The sequence below is a fragment of the Neophocaena asiaeorientalis genome, unplaced genomic scaffold (assembly GCF_003031525.2).
Source record: "Neophocaena asiaeorientalis asiaeorientalis breed wild unplaced genomic scaffold, Neophocaena_asiaeorientalis_V1.1 scaffold70, whole genome shotgun sequence".
Classification (NCBI taxonomy): domain Eukaryota; kingdom Metazoa; phylum Chordata; class Mammalia; order Artiodactyla; family Phocoenidae; genus Neophocaena; species Neophocaena asiaeorientalis.
The window spans coordinates 4,090,483-4,103,298 of NW_020175410.1; positions in this window are offsets into that span (position 1 = coordinate 4,090,483).

The following is a 12,816-nucleotide window of genomic DNA, read 5'->3' on the forward strand; positions in this document are numbered from 1 at the left end:
GGGCACGAACCCATGTCCCCTGCATCAGCAGGCGGACTCTCAACCACTGCGCCACCAGGGAAGCCCTGATTGGATTTTTAATCCATTCATATTTACTATTTTTGATATTGGATGTACATTTACCATTTTGCTTTTTGTTTTCCATGCACCTCATTTCTTGTTTGTTCCTCTATTCCTCATTTATTGGCTTTTGTATTAAGTGGATATTTTCTAGTGTATCAATAACAGCTTTAATGATTTTTTTATTTGTAGTTTTGAGTTTTTTCTTACTGGTTGCTCTAGGACTTACATCATAACTGTCAGATTCTACTTCAGATTTATACTGACTTAGTTCCAAAGAAATATGGAAAATTTATTCATATATAAGCCAATTCCCTCTTTGCCATGTTGTTTGTGCTATTAGTGGTATACATATTGTATCTATATATGCTACACCTCCACCAATACATTGTTAAAATTATTTTTTTTTTTTTTTTGCAGTACGCAGGCCTCTCACTGTTGTGGCCTCTCCCGTTGCAGAGCACAGGCTCCAGCCGAGCAGGCCCAGCAGCAATGGCTCACAGGCCCAGCCGCTCCCCAACACGTGGGATCTTCCCGGACCGGGGCACGAACCCGCGTCCCCCACATCAGCAGGTGGACTCCCAACAACTGCGCCACCAGGGAAGCCCAAAATTATTACTTTTTATAATCATTTGCCTTTTAAAGAAACTGGGAGAAGAAAGGACAGCAAGTATATTTTTGTAGAGTTTGTAATTTTAACCTTTTTAAACCATTTCTGGTTCCCTTTGAAAAACTTCCTTTATTATTTTCTGTAAGGCAGGTGTTCTAGCATCCTAGTCTCTCAGTTTTTGTTTATCTGGCAATATTATTTCACCTTCATTTTTGAACGATAGTTTTGCTGAATTTAAGATTTTTGACAGTTTACTTTTAGCACTTCTCATGTCTTCCACTGCCTTCTGATCTCCATTGTTTCTGAGAGTTGTTCATCTCACTGGAGTTCGCATGTACAGGTTGAGATGTTTTTTCACTTGCTGCTTTCAACATTTGTGCTTGTCTTTCAACATTTTGACTGTAATGTATTCCATTGTGGATCTCTTTCCATTCTTCCTATTAGAAGTTTTTTCAGCTTCTTGGATGTGTAGATTTATATTTTTCTTCATATTTGGAAAGTTTCCAGCCATCATTTATTTATTTGCTGTCCTTTTCCCTTTTCTTCTCCCTCTGGTATATCCATCACATATAATCTTGAGCATTTAATTGTGTCCCACATTTCTCTGTGGTTTTGTTCTTTTTTTTTTTTTTCCTGTTTTCTTCAGATTGCCTGATCTCTATTGACCTATCTTCAGTTTGCTGATTCTTTCTTCTGACAGATCAAGTCTCCTGTTGAGCCCCTCTACTGAAATTTTCATTTTGGTTATTTTACTTTTCATCTCCAGAATTTCTGTTTCTTTTTAATACTTTCATCTCTATTTATAGATGAGGCATTATCATCATACCTTCAATTCCTTAAGCATTGTTTCTTTTAGTCTTTAAACATCTTTATAATAGCTGCTTTGAGGTCTGTCTGCCAAGTCCACCATCCTACCATTTGGGCCTCCTTGGAAGTAGTCTTTATTGCCTGTTATTTTATTATGTGTATGGATTACACTTTACTGTTTCTTTGCATATCTCAATTTTTTTATTGAAAACTAGATACTTTAGGTATACTGTAGCAAATCTGGATACACATAACCCTCTGGGGGTTTTTCTTGTTTGCTGAGTTATCTGTTTATAGTTGACCCTTGAACAACATGGGTTTGAATTGTGCAGGTCCACTTATACACAGATTTTTTTTCAGTAAGTATGTACTACAGTACTACATGGTCCATGGTTGATTGAATCCAAAGATGAAGGACCACAGATACAGAAGGCCAACTAAAGTTATAAGTGGATTTTCCACTGCACAAAGTGTTGTCATCCCTAATCCCCATGTTGTTCAAGAGTCAACTGATTTTGTTCAATGAACGTGGTTGAACTAATTCTGAAAATTATAATTCCTTCCCCATGTGCAGGTCTGATTTTCCGACTCAGATTTCTTCCCATTGTTGTTATATGTGACAGCCTTCCTGACTCCAAGAATTGACTAAGGTCCCAGGAGGGCTCCTCTTGGCTATCTTTTCTCCAGTTCACTCTATTAAACTTCTGGTTGCTTTTTTTTTTTTTTTTTTTTTTTTTTTGCTGTACGTGGGCCTCTCACTGTTGTGGCCTCTCCCGTTGCGGAGCACAGGCTCCAGATGCACAGGCTCAGCGGCCATGGCTCACGGGCCCAGCCACTCTGCAGCATGTGGAATCTTCCCGGACAGGGGCACAAACCCGTGTCCCCTGCATCGGCAGGCGGACTCTCAACCGCTGCGCCACCAGGGAAGCCCTGGTTGCTCTTTTATAGTTGCCCTCAACAAATGTGTCCACATTTTAAAAGTCACCCTTAGACATAGAGTTCTCCATGCTGTGTTCTAAATAAAGCCAGTTTCCTCAGCCAGAGCTGCAGAGCTCCTTGTCCTTATGGGCTGCCTTTCCTCCTGAGCAGAAACTTTGCACCATTTTAGCAAAGCTAGGGGTAAGTACCTGCTTTTCCAAGAGTGACACCTTTGCATGTGAGTGGCTGCGAGGGGAAAGGCAGGGTGGCTTCCCCTTGTTTTCTCGGGTTGCCCCTCCCAGCCTGCAAAATTGGGGTCCTTGTATTTTCAGCCTGCTGCATTTGGGGTTGAACTTCTGCTTTATGATTAAGGATTGGATAGGAAAGGGGAGACCTATTTCTCTCAACCACACCTGCATGGGATAGACAGACATTCTGCAACATGGGGCTGGGATGAGAAATGGAAACTGTAGCCCCAGACTGAAAGCTTAGGGAAGAGGGAGCCCCTCTCTTCTTGGCTGTAGGTCACCAGGGAAGAGCACCTGGTATAGAGCTTCTGTAACATGGAGCTAGGGGTGGAGGTTAAGGGAACAGGCTGTGACTCAACTGCTCCAGATTCGTGCTATTCTTACCGAGATTTAGTACATTTTTTCAAATGAATGTTTCTCCATTCACTCTATGCCCTTAGGACAATTTCCAGAAACTTAAAATGACTATTTTACTTACAATTTTTATTGGTTAAATTGGAGTTTTGCTGGGGAGAGGGTTCATCAAGTACCTTATTCTACCATTCAAGAAGTCCCACTTCCCCCACATTCTACAGCTTAATGTTTAACCAAGTAGCATAAATATATACTCTGAATGGCATACCCTTTTGATATTTCTTCTCCTACCTTACAAGGTGAGGAGTATGAGATGAGAAATATGGCAGAAACGTCACTATGGAGTACATTTTAATATGCAGGTAACTCTCATGACCAATTGCAGTCTTCCACACAAACTCTACAAATAGGATGGATATATCCTTAATCAGAACCAGGAATCAAAACTATTTCTGAGTCAGGTTTTGTCTGTGGAGGCCCCTTCCAACTTCTGGGCTCCCCAAGACTGTTTAGGCAGCAAAGCCATATTGTTACCATATTTTTACAATTTTGTTTTTGTTGTTTTTTTAAACCTGAGATTCTTTCCAGTTGATATTTTATAAGAATGATAAAACAAGTTTGGCTTTTTATTTTCCCTTTTACCAAAGGTATTAAATGTCAACTCAGGTGATAGGCATCTCCAGCTGGAATCAATATCCCCATGGATTAAGGTCACTTGCTGACTATTCATTAGAGTACCAGGTCACATCTTTGGCAGAATTTAAAGTGCTTAGAAATGCCTGAAGAAGTTAAGCAGGTCTAAGTTTCTACAGAGGTTTGTTTAGTCATTAAATTAGGTTGGCTGCTAAGCCTGGTAACCCAACCTTTAGATTGGTAGAGCACTACGTATTTTGCAAGGACATTGCCTACTTGGTCTCCGTGGAAGAAATTTATTCCAGAAATGACACAGTATGGTTATAAATGACACCAATGAAATCATACAGCAAAACTCTGAGGTTGGTTCTTAAATGGACAAGCAGTTCATTGAGTTCAAAACTGATAGTTCAAATGCAATGTTACGAACGTTAGTTCAGATATTATCCTGCATATACAAAAATAATTAAATTTAAGCAATATGGTTATCAAAAATCACTTCTAACCAACAAAGACATGTTGGTATTTGCCATTACTTATTCTACCAAATAGTTACTCCTAGATACCTGTGAAAATTAGCATTCACTGGCAACACTTTATGTTTCCCATTTTATCAAATTACATGATGTCTCACCAGTTATGGTTGATAAGTCTTTACTTCCAATAGCGTCTTTTTCATGTATTCCCCTATGATTTTACTTTGAAGTAAATTTTGTGCTTTATAGAAAAGCTATCATTATGCTAATAATGACTATATAGGGTAGTGAAATATATTTTTTTCTATTTTCTAAGTTTATATAGAAATCTTCTTTAATGTATGAATATTTACTAGCACATATAAACACAAGTAGCCAGTAATGCTAACAGCAAAATATCAAGTATTTATGAACTACACAGTAAAAACTAAAATATACTTTGTAAAGATCCCTTAGCAATAAAAAGATCTGAAATGAAGCGTTTCCTAGCCTCTCTGATTTGTTTATATGAGACTAACTCAAGTCTTGGTATACTTTTTAAATCAGCACTGTCGACTAGAAATATATGCTATGTGTGTAATTTTTAATTGTCTGGTAGCACATTAAAGGAAGGTTTAAAAAAACGTAAAATTAATCATTGTCTTTTGCCTTCTTTCCATCAAGAGTTTTTATACAAAAAGTTCATGTTATTTGCTAGATTACATCCTATTAAAAGTCACTTAAAAACTTGTTATGTACATGTTTCTCATTTTAGCTGATTGATATATTCTTCTCTTTGATTTTCTGTGCCTAATTTCATTGATATTTTTGTTGCTGAAAGGAAGTACCAAATTTACCATGAACTTTTTGAAAATGTCTCTATATATTGTCCAGTTCATTGTTTTAAAAAGTTTTGCACAACAATGAAACAGCTTTTTGGTTTTGCTTTGTCCTAGTGACTTGCAAATGCTATTCACCATGCAATTTACAACCTCTCTCTCTTGACTTTACTGTTCTGGTTTTAGTGTCTTCATTCAATGCTGCATCCACAGTAAGCCTTCATTTCAAATTTTAAAATATGTCCATACTTGTTTTTAGCTAAAATAATAATTATAATTAAAATAATTAGTATTTCCTTTTAATTACCACTTACGAATTATATAGGTATTACTGCATAAAATGTCAAGTAAACATGCCACAATTTTACATTGATGTATAGAAAAAATGCATTCAAATTGAGTCAATCCATTGACAGTGACTAGATGCACACACCTGATCTGCACACCACTAAAAACAGCAACTTACACAGTGCAACAGTTACAGTGAAATGTCGTTCTACCAATTTAATGAAGTTGTGTTTCACAGAAAAGTATTTTTTACGACTTCAGTTTTGAAATTAAACTTTGGTAAGTGAAAATTATAAAATTAAAATTTAGTTCCTCATCACACTGGTTAGTGGTTGCTACAGTTCTAGATAAATGTGCACCAGATCTTACTAATGAAAAACAGTTGAAAGCTAGACTGAGATGCTCCTAGTATTCCTTAGGTTATCAATCTAGGCTAGTTCTCAGGGATTTTATCTATCCACAAACAGCATTGCTATCAGAGCTGGCAACTGTCAAAACTCTGAGGCAGGCAGACAGGTTGGAGCTTGCAGGAGAAGGAGAATCTGGGAAGCAGGGCACATCAAGCTGTTGATGTGGGACCATGTAGTGTTGCTGGTGGAGATGTCAGTCTATGGAAATTGGTTGCCTTTGTGTAGCTCCTTCTTCTGTTAGCAGCCAAAGGTCTGGTTACGGGGGTTGGAGGCTCCTGCTGGTCAGCAGGGCCAGTGGTTAGGACAGTGAATAAGGGACATGGAGGACAAGCTGGAACCTGCCATCACACCTGTGTTTCTGACCACATCTCACAACAGCCTTCAGAGCGCAATAGCCACTACTGCACTTCCATCTTCCATATACCTTTCTCTTTGGTCAATTCTAACCCAGGGCCACAGAAGGAAGGTGGTTTGGAGAAAACTAATTCCAGTTTAACCAAGTGGACACAGTATAAACTACCACAGACTGTGAGTTCAAAAGTCTCCCTTAAAATATAGAAAACATTATACTTTTTTCCAAATCACTGTTGGAAAAGACAAAATTCCAGTGTCAACCATGGTAATGGGCACAGAGTAATTATGTAGACTTTCACATGGAAGTGTAGCTAAGGGGTTAACTTATGGTCCCTTACTTGAAAAAGAATAAAAGTTATTCTCCTTCCCAGTGAATATATAATTTTAGTCATAATTTGCCCATCTTCAAGAAGATTCTATATAAAAGACAGATGAATCAGGGAAGAGATACATAATCGTCCCTTGGTCAGGATGCTATTATTGAAAGACGAGCAAGATTGCCTGTCACGCACAATCACTTCTAAATAACTGCAACACAAATACTATCTTCTCAAGGACGAATTAAGTCATTTGTCTAAGGAGTACAAAAATGCTGAAGTAGATCTAGAGAAACAATGTAAATATGGTCTCTAAAGATGAGGTTATCTTTAAGAAGTGGTCCATACTTCTCCAGAGACCCACCTGATCTGTAATTGACACACTTCTCAGAACAAGAAAAGTGCATTATTAAAGACCAGACTTATTAGTAATTATCTACCAGCATGTGTTCTTTTGCAGGAATGCTATTCCAGGGAAATAAAGCTGAAGGCTACTTTTATTCTCAGAATTAATGTTATCCCAGACTATTTTAGTTTTCACCTTCAGAGATTTTCATTTAAGCCTAAGACTAAAGATTTGAAAGCTGCTGTGGACCTTTTAAACTTCAATGACCAGGAATTAGAAAAGCTAATGCATGGGTTCAGAGGAGTAAGAATCTTGTTTTTATTCTCTTCTTTGGCAGGAGAAACAGTCAGTACATAAAAGATTCTTTAACTGTGCCAGGTGGGGTAAAAATACAATCTTTTCTTTGGATGAAAATTCTTTTCACCACAATTTAGTCCTATTCGTGGACTAACTTGTAAAATGGCTACATGGGAAAGAAGGCCTTTTTCTATTTTGTTGTTTTTCTGCTTTCATATGGTTAATTCAGGGGTTTGGTCTGAGGAAAACAATGACTCTCACCAGAAAGACCTCTCCAGAGGGCCAATGCCAAGGAAGGGGGAAGGGAAATGTAGATAGATCAAGAGGTGTATGGATCATGTCACACCACCTAGATTTTTTTTACCCCTACCTGTTGCTCATCTCTCCATGCCCTCTGCCATGTTGGCCACCACAATGTACTTCCTGGTATTCCAAGAGCAACTCCGAGGACACCATAAAGAAGATTCCACTTGTGAGTGGAAGGTCATAGGGCTTTTCACTGGTCAGACACTGAGAGTTGTCATTCTTGACACGGAAAGCCTCAGTGGAAAGAGACCACACTCTCAACCTTCCTGTAAAGGAAAAGGAATGAGAAACCACTCTGCAGCAAGCATGAGCCATTTATTATGGAAAAGGAAAGATGACTCAGAGAATGAAGCTAAGAGTCCAGAGGAAGGAGCCAAAAGCCTCAGAAACCCATTTCCAGGAAGCAGAATCGGACCTAGCTGGAAGTGTTGATACACGTCTAATGCGATTTCAGAATTTCTTGGCACTAGGGACCGTTTGCCTCCTGTGATGCTTCCTCATCACCTCCCCACACCACGGTGAACAGGAGTGTCTACTGTGACCATTCTATCCCTGTCCCACCACTGTACGTTGGGTATGTGAAGGGCAATTAACTTGTCTCTTTAGTTCACAGGTCTTCGGACTGAAAGGAAACATACTTGCCTCATCCTGATTTGGATATCAAGATTCTAGACCTCAAGCCTGAGCCTAAACTTATAATGGGATGAAACTTTGGGAATCTGGGGGAAGGAGGAAGTTTATTTCCTAGTTGGTGTTAATTCAACCTGGAGGCCATTACACTGAGGTGGCCTAAGCCTTTCGTAGCCTATGCAAGCGAACCAAAGCCTCAGCCTGTAAATCCCATGAGGTAAAGTCATGGAAACCAAGGACAACCAATCACAAACAGCCGACTAGTCTTTTCGAAATAAGACAAACACTTAAGCTACAGTCCATCAAATAATGCCCTTGGTTTGTTTCCTCACCTTTTCTGTAAAAGCCTTTCCCCTAGCTCCTGTCAGTGAGGACTTCTAACTACTTCCTATTTGGTGCTGCCCAATTCAAATAGATTTTTGCTCAAATAAACTCTTACAATTTTTAATATACTTCAGTTTATCTTTTAACATTGGCGAGATTATGCTTATTATGGGTTTCTTATGGCTATACTGGACGAAGAGAAGGCAGTTAAAAGGTTGTTGCAACTCTAATATTTTAAAAACATGTACTCCTCTCCACATTAGGAAATGTCAGTTGAGTTAGATAGAAGTGGATGGATTCAAAAGATATATAGGAGGCAGACTTCCCTGGTGGTGCAGTGGATAAGACTCTGTGCTCCCAATGCAGGGGGCCCGGGTTCAATCCCTGGTCAGGGAATTAGATCCCATGTGCATGCCACAACTAAGGAGCCTGCCTGCCTCAACTAAGACCCAGCGCAACCAGATAAATAAATATTAAAAAAGATATATAGGAGGAAAAGTTTTAAAGTTTTGAAGACTGCTTGAAGGTAAGTGTTGAAAGAAAAGCAACTTTTTAGGATGACTCTATTTTAAAGTTTATACCTTGCAAAAACTAAGTGGATGGTGATGCCATTCACTGAGATATGGCAGGAAGAAGAAAGTCGTGGAGGAAAATGCAAGTTCAATTTTAGATACCGAGTTTAAGGTGCTTATGGAACATCCAAGCAAAGATATCCAGGACGTGATTACATACTGTTAAAACACAAGACAACAGGCCCAAGACTGAGTTACTTCTGCAAAGCCCTTGTCACCAAACCGAGACTTAATTACTGTTTTGGCTCTCCCAGAAATGGGATCTTAAATAACCCAGTCAACTAGGAATCTCCCGATCAGCACTTGTTAGCTAGTCTTCCTGAGAGACCCCTGCAATCCCCTAAAGGAAAGTAACCTTGCAATAACCAACCCATTTTTTGTCTGGTATGAATTTCCTTGTTCATACTACCTTATGCCCATAAAAGTCTTTCATTTTGTACAGCTTCAATTTCTATCTGCTAGATGGGATGCTGCCAGAGTCTAATCACTTTTCACTCAGACTTTAAATTTTTTTTAATATACCTCAGTTTATCTTTCAGTACACTGGATAAGTCTCAGGAGAGATCTGGGCTACAGACACAGATTTTTAACCAAACTGTTATGTATAATAACTGAAACCATGGGAATGGTTAATAAAGCCTAGAGATAGTACATAACATAAGAGAATCAAGATGAAAACTGAACCCTGATAAACACTAGAACTTAAGAGTAAGGCAGAAAAAGACATCATGGAGGCAAAAGTGCTTTATGAAAGTGAAAGCAGAGGTAGAGGGAACATTAAATAGAAGGAGAAATAAATTTTCCTGTACCTCTCCCAATTCTGTTCTCTTATTACCATGGATAGTTTATCTTATAGTTTCTACTTTCCCCATGAAACAAAAGTCATCATTGTATTTTGACAATAAAGAGAATGGGGGTGGGGAGAATGAGAAAAGAAGAGATAATTTGACAGAGAGAACCAGAAACAGCCAATCAATCCGGAAATAGAAAAGGATAGCTGGAGAGCACCTGATAGTCAAGTTCGGGGGCCATGAATGTATAGCTTCACCCTTCTGCCATGGAGAGTAAGAAATGTTGATTACATTTAGCAACAGGCAGCTCACTGTAAAGTTGCAAAGGCCATTTCCGTGGATCAATGAGGGCAGATACCACACTTATGAGAACGTGCTCTGGAAATTGAATTTCAGGCTTCATAATCTAGCTCTAAACTGCCCACTTGTGGGACCTCAAGCAACAATTTTTAACCTTATGTTCCTTTAGTTTTTTCATATGTACAATGAGGATAAAACGATACCAACTATGGAGCTGTAAGGATTAAAGTAATAAGTACGTGTAAAGAGATTTGAATAGGGTTGGGCATGCAGCAAGCATTCAAAAATGTTAACTATTTATATTATTATTATTATTAAATTTAATATTAGTTTTAGTATGGAATTAGTATTTTTAATATTATTTGTTTGAAAAGATTGCTTAAGGTAATAAGCTATGAAATCCAACCTCGGAAAGACAGGAGGTTACTAGGAAGAGCAGCCAATGATTTGAGGCAAAGGAAATGTTCAGGGCACATGGGGATCAGTCCTGAAGCTCAACGTTAGATTAAGTTCGAATAACTGGCTGAATAACTAAGCTTGATGGAAACATGGGAAGTTATAGGCAGAGAACTACTTATTCAAATTGATTATGTAAAAAATAAAGGGTTTCCAACTGTTGGCAATGTCCAAGATATAGTCCTGGGAGTGAGTAGCTGAATGGGAGAAAAGGGAAGGATGTCAGAAGTAAGATGTAAAATTCTGGATGCAGTATCTACCCGAGACTGTGATCATCAAGGAGGATATTGAGATCGGTGTGCATACAAACAAAAGAAAAAACATACTGGCCCTCAAAAACCAAATTGGGTGGGTTTTTTTTTAACTTAACAATGCCAAAACTTATTATGATTTTAATAATTAACACAGTCATACACTTGGATTCATGTGTTTTGCCACAAGAGGTGCTTCATAAATATTTGATGGATTCTAAATTTTTAATTAATTTACTCCTCTCCTTAGCCTACTATGAATGCTTTTAAGTCTTTGACAGTTGTATCTCTAAGCCCTACCTAATAATTTACTGCAAGTTTGCTTTTATGGTCAGGAACGTCTTCTGTATAATTTCATTTATTCAGCACGTATTTATTGAACACTTATCATGTGCCAGCATTATTCCAGACGCTAGGTATACACCAGAGAAGAAACCAGACAGATCTCTGTCCTCTCAGAACTTAGGTTTCAGCAGGGGAGATAGACTCATCAACATAATAAATAAGTGTATGACTGTTTATAAAGTGATAAACGCTGTGAGAAAAGAACATGTAACAGTAAGAATCCAAATGGTGGTGGGTGGGTGAGTCTAATTTTAGAACGGGATGGTCCAGGTGAGCCTCACCGAGAAGACGCCATTTAAGCGCATACTTGGAGGTTGTGCAGCATTCTAAAAACGCCAACTGATTAGACTGTCCTGCACTTCGTTGATGTATTTCTTATTCCTTACTTTCTTCGTTTTACTTTGGATAATCGTGATACAATCAGCAAAGGAAAATAAAGAATGGTGATTAAATGTCTCTATCAAGTAGAAATAGCTTATGTAGGCCAATTCATGTGTGGGATAACTCAAACCTCATTTTTTCCCATTTGCCCTTCTATTGGAATCCCGAAAAAAATGATTCTTGAACTTGTAAGCTAAACAGCATGCTCCATTTTTTTAATGTAAGCTTTAAATAAAACCATATTGTCTTAAAGGTGGATTTTTTATAAATCAAAATCTAGACTCCTTCCTTTGCTGATGAGAGAACTGCTAATTTTTATAACATTTTCAGTCATTTGTTTTAAAATATCCTATCTGGAATATGCAGTGAAGAGCAAACACTTTTGTTCCTTGTTTGTCTGGGCTTTACTGTTTGGTTTGTTTCTCAGTTACGTATGTTTACCAGATAGTATTTAGAAATTGAAAACTACCATGATGCACACTGAAAGGGTTGTAGTATTTCTAACAAGAAGGAAAGAAAGAATGTAATTAAAAAACTTAAAATTTTGACAAGAAACACACAAATATTCTTACTAGCTTAAGTAATGTTGTCATGAAGTATTAATTGCATACTTCCTGGTTCTGAATCTAATTTTAGCTAATTTAGAAAGATTAGAAACAAATCCAAATATCTTTGATGTCTGCCCAATAGCATTATTTTCCTTTTCTTTTTATTTATAGCTCTTCTTTTGTTTTACTCCCTTGTGAGTTCACATTATACATACATGCATAGCCTTTTTCCTATAAAAATAAGATCACAGCATCCACAATGTTCTGCGGCTTCCTCTCTTTACTTTCAATTCAGACGAACTTCCTTCAGCTATCTAAGAAGTTACTTGGTAAATAACATGCAAAGGATAAAAAAATGTTCATACTGTGTAACTTCATGTACCTTAAAAAGATGTCCCCTCACTTCACAAACCCGATGTCTATCGAAAGCACAGGCCTGATTATCATTTTTTATTAATACATTAAATTGACATTGAAAGCTCTGAAAGATACATGTGAGTATACCACTTTTTAAAGTGTGCACACGTCATACCCCTTTGTACTTCGAGATTTCACTTGCTCATTTGTGAAAGGATGTTCATTATAGCATTGTTTATAACATACAAACAATGTAAGGTTTAGCCACCAAGTTCTATTTAAATAATGATACACTCATACAATGGAACAGTATAAAGTTATTTAAGTAAGGCAGATATTTGTGATCTAGATCTCAAAACTTTGTTACATATTGTTAAGTAAAATCTATTCACCAATGTTCATTATCACCTCGGTTTCTTATGGCTTCAGTTTTCTTTCTAACTTTGAGAACAAGTAGAAATATAGCTTTTCTCCCCCAAAGAACTAGCATTTGGCTCAATGCCACATAGAGATATCTGAAGTCTAACTTTATTATGTGCTAAATTCTCACTGAAATCGAGGCTATTTTTTAAAATTTATTTATTTTCTATACAGCAGGTTCTTATTAGTTACCTATTTT